An 8,810-nucleotide genomic window follows, 5' to 3' on the forward strand; every position below is an offset into this window, starting at 1 on the left:
CTATTTACTTTAAATTGTGATTTGCATACTGCCAAGTATTTAAATGTAGCTGTAGTTACAATGGTTGGGAGTGACAAACACCAGGAGATCATCTATCAAGCTAATTTATCTCCCTATCTGTATCAGTATCAATCTACTCACTGTTCTTCCTTTACAGTATCTGAGATAATATGGTATTTACAATGTTATGTGTTTGCCAGATGCATGTTAATTAAGCAAGAGGAAATTTAAATGTGTCTTTAGCTGGTTTCTTCATTCAACTGTCTTGAGAAATACTCAAAAGTAATTTCCATTAACTGCTGTGCTATTTACTGGTGAGGACAGAAATGGTCATTAGTGACTCCCTGCTGCTGAGTGCAATCCTTCACTTCATCACAATTCTTAGGGAAGATTTGCTAGAAGAAACTCAGGTCATCATTGTTCCAAAACCACTGCCTTGTTGCAAGTGCCAGCATAGACTGATATTTAAACATTAGAATGTGAGTTTTTACAGCTGAAACAAAATCTATGCATCAGCACAGGGAACACATTTATTAACAAACTTCAGGAAAAGAGGAAAAGATCAGTTCTGAGTCCAATTAATCTGGTAGTCTCATAAAAACCTAGGCCTGGGCCTTCAACATCTCAGACCAGGAAAGGTTTTTGGAAGATTTCTTTTACACCTTTTCTGTTTCCTTCTTTGTGCCAATACAATGTGCAAAACTGTCTGGAGTAAGATGGGGTGGTGCCACTGCCAGTTAAAGACAAAGAAATGACTTGCTGCTTACTCATGCCCTGTGCCATTCTGTGCTCTACCCTCCATAGGGCTCATTTTTTTTAACAAATCATTTTAGCGTGCATAGACCTTGCTTTTTAGGCCTTCCTGTGTCATATTTTCACATACTGTTCTTGAAGAGTTTCTCCATTCTATAGGACAAAAAACAGACTTTAATAGCAGACAACTACTGTACATATCCTTGTCCTACCCAGCTATTCAAAAATGGGTGCATTTACTGCACAATTTACTGCACAATCATTCCACATTTATTGTGGAATTTGGGAGAAAATGTCACTTGGGATTATTTTTATAGTTCTCATATTTTTCTCTCACTATCTTGTGGTTTAGCAAATAGAATCTCATCCCTCACCAACACTGTGACACAAAAAAAAGTAATAAGCGGCCGTTGGTTTGGTTTTGTTGATTTGGTTCTTTTGGTTTTGTTTTTTGTTAGTTAGCTTTTTTGTAGGGGCTTTTTCTTAATATAGTATTTTTTACTTTCCCCACAGCATTTTGACTGTTTAAGAATGTGCTAAATCTTGCTGGGAACTAGAGGATGATTTTTTTGGTGGAGTTTAGTCCTACTTGAGACATACTATGTGAATACACAGAAGGCATCAATTTTCAAACATCTTAATTAACAGGCTTAAAACCATCAGTAAATCAATCCATGGAAATTCATGGTAGGGTAAAAAAGTAATACAAGCTATTTCCATGAATCACTGCACTTTTGGCAATTTCATGTGCTTAATCATTATGGAGAGCTGTCTCTTTTAGGTACACTGTCTTGCAAAGGTACCAAATGATCTTTCACTCCATTCAAAATTCCCTGTTAGTCTTTTAAACAGGCTCTCCCCCCCAAAAAGAGCAAATGAAATATCCCTTTAATTAAACAGGCACCTAAACCTACGCATAAATTGATACTAATATGCATATCAAAGATTTTCTGCAGAGCCATACAATGCCAGAAGCACTTTTCTGTTTCATAAAAATCTTAATGAAGCTTAAAACAGCAACTTCTAACATCTTTACTTAGAGATATAGAACCTTGTAGTTTTTTTAATAAATACACTCAGTGATTTCTTTAATTACATGCAATAAAGTGTGCAGGTTTATATACACATCGAATGAATAAAATGTTATCTAGACAAATTATATTCTCGTGCACAGAGATATCTATTAAAATGAGAATGAGGAGCCATGCTGAGTGCATGAACTCTGACTGCTTTGAGAGGAACACTATGATTTATGACCTACTAGGGAGCTGTCCTCTCCACCAAGAAACTGCTTCTATTCCCTTCCAATTTGGGTAAATTTTCACCATTTTTCAGCACTTAATGTTAGGGAGTACTGGCCAGGTATGGGTTACAGAAAACTGAAAAATAGAGGAAAATTCCATTTCACACCCACACAATTGTGACCAGTGGGGAGGTTTGTGGTTTGCAATTATTAAAGGAAATGCATGGTCTTTGCAAGTATAGGGTCTTACTTCCTTTCTTTGAAGAATGATAATGCAGTAAATCATACCTATGAAGTTTTATTAAATATTTATCATAAAGATTTTCCAGCCTTATTAGTTTCACCTCTGCCAGCAGAAGAGCTTTCACAAAATGGAATGGGATTTCTATTATCCACTTCTCAGCCTTTGACTACAATGCATTAAGAAAAATACAGTGACTTATTTCTCCAGATGTGTTTTTCTTTCTTTGAGCATAATTTTCTCACTGCTTTTGTTTAATTTTACACTTGACTGAGGTTTATAAACTGAGGCAGCTGAGATAACTGCAGGAAAATATATATGTGGATTAAAAAAAAAGTTTGCATCATCATTTTGACAAAAAACCCTCCAAAACTAATTGCAGCAATAACAATTATCTGGAGGCTGAATGGAATTTGCTTAAGAAAACCCATGATCCATAACAGTGGCACAGCAGTGATGCAAGAAATAATACTCCTAGCTTAGATGAAGTGATGGACTGAAGATAGCTTGAGGTGAAGTTAGAAATGAAGCACCTTTCTGATCCATGTCACAGCTCAAGCAAGGCCATCTAGAGCTGGGTATCCAGGACTGTGTCCAGATGGCCTTGAAACATCTCAAAGGATGGAGACTCCACAGCTTCTCTGTTGAATACCATTGCAGTGTACAACCACCTTCACCAAAATTTAAAAAAAGCATTTTCTGATGTCCAGGAAAACTTTCATATGTTTCAGTTTGTGCCCCTTGCCTCACATCCTCAAGGCAAGGGGATCATGACCTCACCTTCCATTTGAAATTAAAAAGCAGATGAGAAAAAAGACCTTGAAAATGCCTCACATTATGCATATTTAGCAATTATGCTAAGTATGAAGTAAGATGATTTAAAATGGGAGTCTGGATTGCTTCTATGATGCAGGTAGTCAGTTTGCTATTTTAGGTCAAAATCATAGTTATGTACTGCCCTGTGCAATGGGAGACCTACTTCCTGCCTGGATCTGTCCACCCTCCTCCAGAAACCTAACAAGATTCCAGGCTTTTTTTTCAGACTTGATGGGCACTTCTGGCATTTTCTAAATTAAATCAGCACTGAATTATTAACTAAAGCCATTCTTGATGTTAATAACCTGATATATAGCCCCAGCCTAGCAAGCTGTGCTCCCCACAACATTGTGTCTGAGCCCTTCTGTTTGCTGCCAATAACTGCTCCAAAGTGATCTGTCCCAGATGTGCCACCTCTGGGCTCCTCCTCAGCTCCATGACTGTGTCCTCCACTGACTTGCCAAAAGATTGACCACAGGACTGGCTCACATCTGAGCACAGACAGGTGCAGTAGAAGCCTGCTGAGTTTCCACCAGCCCATTTGTAACTGGAAGCCATGTGGCCTGCATCCCTCCTGTGCAGGCCACTGCCTGAGGAATGTCTGCTCTCTCCTGACCTGAGACTACTGCAAGTTCTCCAATCCAGTGTGGTACTCCCATGTTTGCTAAGATATAAACTCCATCCTGTAGCAGCAATGCAGGATGGAAGACTTAGACTAGCACCAGGTAGCTGATATCCTCATGCACCTTCACTTTCATCTTGGGATTGTCCTGGTGTTGACTCCTTCTGTGGTGGCCATAGATTTGAAGCTTGATTTCAGCTTACATGAAGGAATATTTGGTCCTGTTTTGAATTTATTCATAGATTTTGCTGTCAGACTATAAAGGGTTTATAAAACCCTATTCGTGATTAAAACATTTGTTTACAAAACACCTGGAAAGCAGCATTAAAGGCATATACCACTAATTTTGCAAAAGAAAATGATGCTGACTAAAAAAATGTTTGTCTTGACAAAGACCTTATGCCATTTCCTACACACTGAAGTAGCTGTAAATACTCCCTTTTTCTAGATCCCCCCATCCTTAGAAAGAAATATGGCATGGTGTGCAGAAGGGGAGAAGCAGCCCTGGTTGTGTCCATGGACCCAAGAAAGGCATCCAGGTAAAGCTACTGATCTAAAGGTGATAGAAGCTGTGAGAGTTTCCCTTGCAATGACCTTGCTTATCTACCGGCCTTGATTTTTATTTCCTACTGCCCAGCCCCATGCCACCTCCTTGGGCTTTGCACTTATCAGGGCAAGAACACACCTATCCCAACTTTAGCAATTACCCAGTAGCTCCCAAGCCTGTGGCAAACACCAGTCTGTATCAAACCAACTTAAGGTCAAAGGTCTTGAGATGCTTTATTGCCAAAAAAGCCCCAAACAAAACAGACCAAAACCAACCCAAATAAAAAACAAAGCAAAAAGACCACAAAAAAACCCCAACCAAACCAGCAAAAGAAGAAAAAATCCTGCTGTACAAAAACATTAGAGTTCTTGTGCGATACCTTGCTCGTAACAAATTCAGGCATAAGCTAAGGGATCATGTCTTTTTTATTAAAGAAGGTATATTAAGTTTTCCTTGTAATATTAAAATCTGTATCTTTGAGAATTCTTTACCCATACATCCAGGAAAAAAAATCACTTAGCGACATAATCCTCCTTCCCTAAGTCTTTAATTTCACTTCCTTACCTTCTGCTACCTATGGCTTTTCCTCCAGTTGGGAAGTAACTGTTTCTGACAGCTCATTAATTGGTCTCCTGTATTGCAGTTAGGAATAAGAAATGTCCCATTTGCTTTCAGCTCGTGCTGCTCTTGTGGTATTTATTTGTGAAGTGTCTTTGAGGTTTTCATGCCTTTCTAGCTGAACCCTCCGTTCCTTTAATGTTTTGAATTTTCTGTCATGTCCAGATTGCAAACCATCCACAAATTAAAGGCTTGTATTACATTGCTTGTTTTGATTGGTGAATTCTATTTGCTTTAATCATAGCTTAATTCTGTGTCTCTTCTTTTCAAGATCTGTTCTCTTATTCAAGATACAGGTACTGAAAATTGCAAGCCTAGCTCTACAGTCTTATATCAGTCAGAAGCTCCTCTATGTTTTTCTCCCATTCACACAATCTCTGCCAAAATCCATCTTTTTCTGTATATATTCATATGTTTTCAGGTGGGACAAAATACTCCTCAGATTTCTGTAATATAGTTTCATAGTCAGCTTCCTCTTTCTGGGATACCTAAAAACTGAAAAAAAATTGCTGCTTCAGAATCTGCTATTACAAGAAACAGAGTACCTCCACCTGTCTACCTGCCTTCTACTGCTGGTGGGCACTTTTTAAATCCCTCTTATCTCTGACACCACATGCCGTCCATCACGAGCCAAGGATTTTAACAAAGAAGTTTTTCATACCACATCCAAATTCCAACAAGTCAGCACTTTATATTATGGATTTTGATATAAAACAACAACACTTCGACCAATTAACACCAGAAACTTCTAAGGGTCCCTACAAGCTCCGTAGTAGTAGAGCTCCGGCATTTTTACTCCCTTTTTTCCCCCCCTGAAACTATTCTGAATTGATCGCTATGCTGTTTGGAGGTGCTTTTTAAAGCGGTAAAACAGCTTCACCTCAAATACTACTCTCTCCTTTGATACCACTAATATATTTCCTATGGGAAAGGCATGGAAACCTCACAGAAAACTGTCTTAAGAAAACTCTCAAATCAGTCTGTCTCTATTGCTTCCTCATGGCTTCCCTCTCCCCACTTCCTGTAATAGCTTTCATTTATATATTCAGAAAATTCAAAAAGGGTTTTTCCACATAAGAAATTGTCACACTGCAATTCAAGGCTGGAGTGTTGCATGTTCTCAGAAGCTTTTGATGTTTTGCCACCATTGATTTTCCCAAAGAAAGGAGATAGCTAACATCTCTTTTTTATTACCCCACACAGAGCAAGAGAAAAGAATACCCCTACTACTTGCTGAGAAAGGACTACAGGCAAGCTAGAATGGTGATTCCACTTTCAAAGTTTTATCAAATTTGGTATATTAAATGCTGATTATGGTTTATCTTTGTCTGCAGTAACTTTGAGACACTGTTGAGCTTCCTGTTTCTTATCTCTGAAACTGGATGTCAAAATCCCACAGGGAAGATTCAGTAACCCTAGTACAATTTAAGGTGAGGGGAGAGGAGCCATTCCATGCCATCCAGAAGATTGCACAACTGCACTGCACCAACCTGAATTCACTTGCTTACCACCAAACTTAAACTTTAGATCCCTCTTTAGCCTAAAAGGAGGGATCTGCCCCTCACTAACCCTCGCTGTGCGGCAATGCCACCCTGTCAGAGGTTGCTACAACCAGTAATCTGGAGGAGGAAAAGCTCACAGGGTCTACCTCACTGAAGAGAAAATGTATTTAAACTGTTTACACTAAGCCAGCTGATCTAGCCTGAAGCAAACGGGGAGCATTCTCCCCTGCTGCTGGTGGCTGCAGCTCCAAGCCCTGTCACCCCGAACTGGAGATGCCCCAGGCTCAGGGCCAGGGTGAAATAATTCTGGGACAGAAGAAAGATTAGCGAAGATGATTAGAGCAAACAAGACTCTTGAAAGCACTTCTAAATTATCCAGGACAATCCCTGTCTCAAGGGACACTGGGGTTTTGATGCATCTGCCTGAGGCATGTTTGTGCTCAGGAGTCACCCAAAAGTTGGTATTGAGTGTCAGGAAAAAAAAACTCCTGAAGAAGGTCAGATTGATGAATAAAGGTTCTTGTAAAATGGGGCTTGGGATGAAAAGATTCTTGAAATATTGATAGGATTTGATATGTCAAATGGGAAACAAATTATTTTCATTGTTGGTTGAAGCAAAAACACAGAAGAATCAAATTATTCACAGAAGGAGCCTGCTTCTTCCTAGTTGACATAATCAAATAATACAAATGAATACATGCACTAATTCAATTAATTTGGCAAATTCCCTGTTCAACACTCAATATTTAACAATTTCAAGTAATAAATATAATTTCCTCTTATTAAAATTAAAGTAACTTGAGTATGGGCCCCCTGTTTCCATACTGAAGGACTACATCTTGTCTGATCCTGTTATCACATACCAGAAACAGTAAAACACCTTCTACGTGCCAGTTTAAAAAATAAAAAGGCATGTTTTTTTCCTAACAACTTTTACATGAGACTTGACTTAAACGATTTAGATCAGTTCAATAAATCTGATGCTTCATGTATTATTTTCTGAACAGAGAAATTAATTGTGGTAATTGAGATTATCAAATCTGTCAGATCATGCATGAATTTAAATATAAAAGTGAGAGTAAATTGGATTATAGGTCAGATTTATAAGCATAAGGGTAAACTACACTTAATAAAGTTGAATTGACTCTGATTAATTCACACCTAACTATCTCTTTCCAAATGCAGTCAGAAGTTACCATCCACAATATAACTACAAAACAATGGAGTAATATGTATGTTTCACTGAAATATTTCTTATTCTCTTTTGTATTTTCACTTCACTTGTCCTGGTAAGTAACATTTGCATTCATGCTGTGGTTCAGTTATTTTGAAAGCAGGATGCAAAATCCATTGCAAAACTGTAAAAGACTTGATAAGTTTTCTACTTTTTTCCCCCTATATTCTGGTCCTTAATTGAATTAAAACCATGAAACATGAAAACATAAAACTGTGAAATATTAAAGGGCTGTAGAATATTTTAACACAACAAAGGAATAGGAATTTACATTTATCTTAAAAAATACTCCTGAATGTGCAAGCATAAAATGATATTACATTTGGTTCTCATTTTGTGAAATTGCTCATCAGTCCAAGGTTGACAAGGACTATGAGAACTGTGCCTTAATCTATGATTAAGAAGCAAGAGGAAAATGACAGCAAGAAAATCTGAGTTGACAGAGAAATATCAGAAGAACTGATAATTGAAGGGCTAAAGATACATGAAATTAGAAGTAGTATCATTAAGGTGAAAGAAGCATTTTTAACAAGGGTTGAAAAAATGCTAGACACAACTAATGATGATCTGATCTAAGCTCTCCTGGTGTAAATCTACACTCACATTGCTACAAATTCAAATTCTGATTCAATGGAATGTTGTCATCTTATTGCAGGGGTTCCATACTGTTGTCTCCTCATCACTAAAGTTTCATACCTTCTTGGTGTTTCTCATGGTCATCTCCTCAGAGCACTGACTCTTTCTTCCTCACAACGCAGCCAACTGACTCCAGATCCCTCCTCAACCAACCCACTCATTTATAGCACTCTTCTCTTTTACAGCACTGTAATTGGTTACAGCTGTGGCCTGTTAAAGTCAGGCCTGCTCCTAATCTTTGCTCATTAACCCAGCTGCAACTCATTAGGGGTAAGATTACTTTCTGCAGTATCTTTTTTTTCTTATATTCTATCCCCCTACAATGGAAGTAGTCCCTTCCTTATAAAGTAAACAGTGAACTAAATACATACCTAAGGAAAGAGAGCAAGACATGGTCAGCTATGGACCTGATGCTACTTAGGTGATAGGAAATTCATGGCACAGGTCAGGTTACAGACAGAAGTTGGGAAACAAAAAGTAGAAACAAAGGGAAAAAAATAGACATCTTCATAGGAAATCCTACAGACAGCCATGGCAAGTAGAGATACTTTCATCAGAGCAGAATAAGATGTAACAGTAAAAATGAAGGAAACTTGAA

The 8,810-nt window shown here is 38.1% G+C and overlaps 1 long non-coding RNA gene across 1 annotated transcript; it reads right to left on the reverse strand.

Moving 5' to 3' along the window:
* Positions 1-4,629: 4,629 nt before the first annotated feature.
* On the reverse strand, positions 4,630-8,352 carry LOC135444247 (uncharacterized). Its single transcript, XR_010439189.1, has 2 exons — positions 8,273-8,352; positions 4,630-5,335 (listed from the first exon to the last, which is right to left on the reverse strand). It is a non-coding gene; the product is annotated as an uncharacterized LOC135444247 (long non-coding RNA).
* Positions 8,353-8,810: the final 458 nt, after the last annotated feature.

This window comes from Zonotrichia leucophrys, chromosome 2 (assembly GCF_028769735.1).
Source record: "Zonotrichia leucophrys gambelii isolate GWCS_2022_RI chromosome 2, RI_Zleu_2.0, whole genome shotgun sequence".
NCBI classification, from domain to species: Eukaryota; Metazoa; Chordata; class Aves; order Passeriformes; family Passerellidae; genus Zonotrichia; species Zonotrichia leucophrys.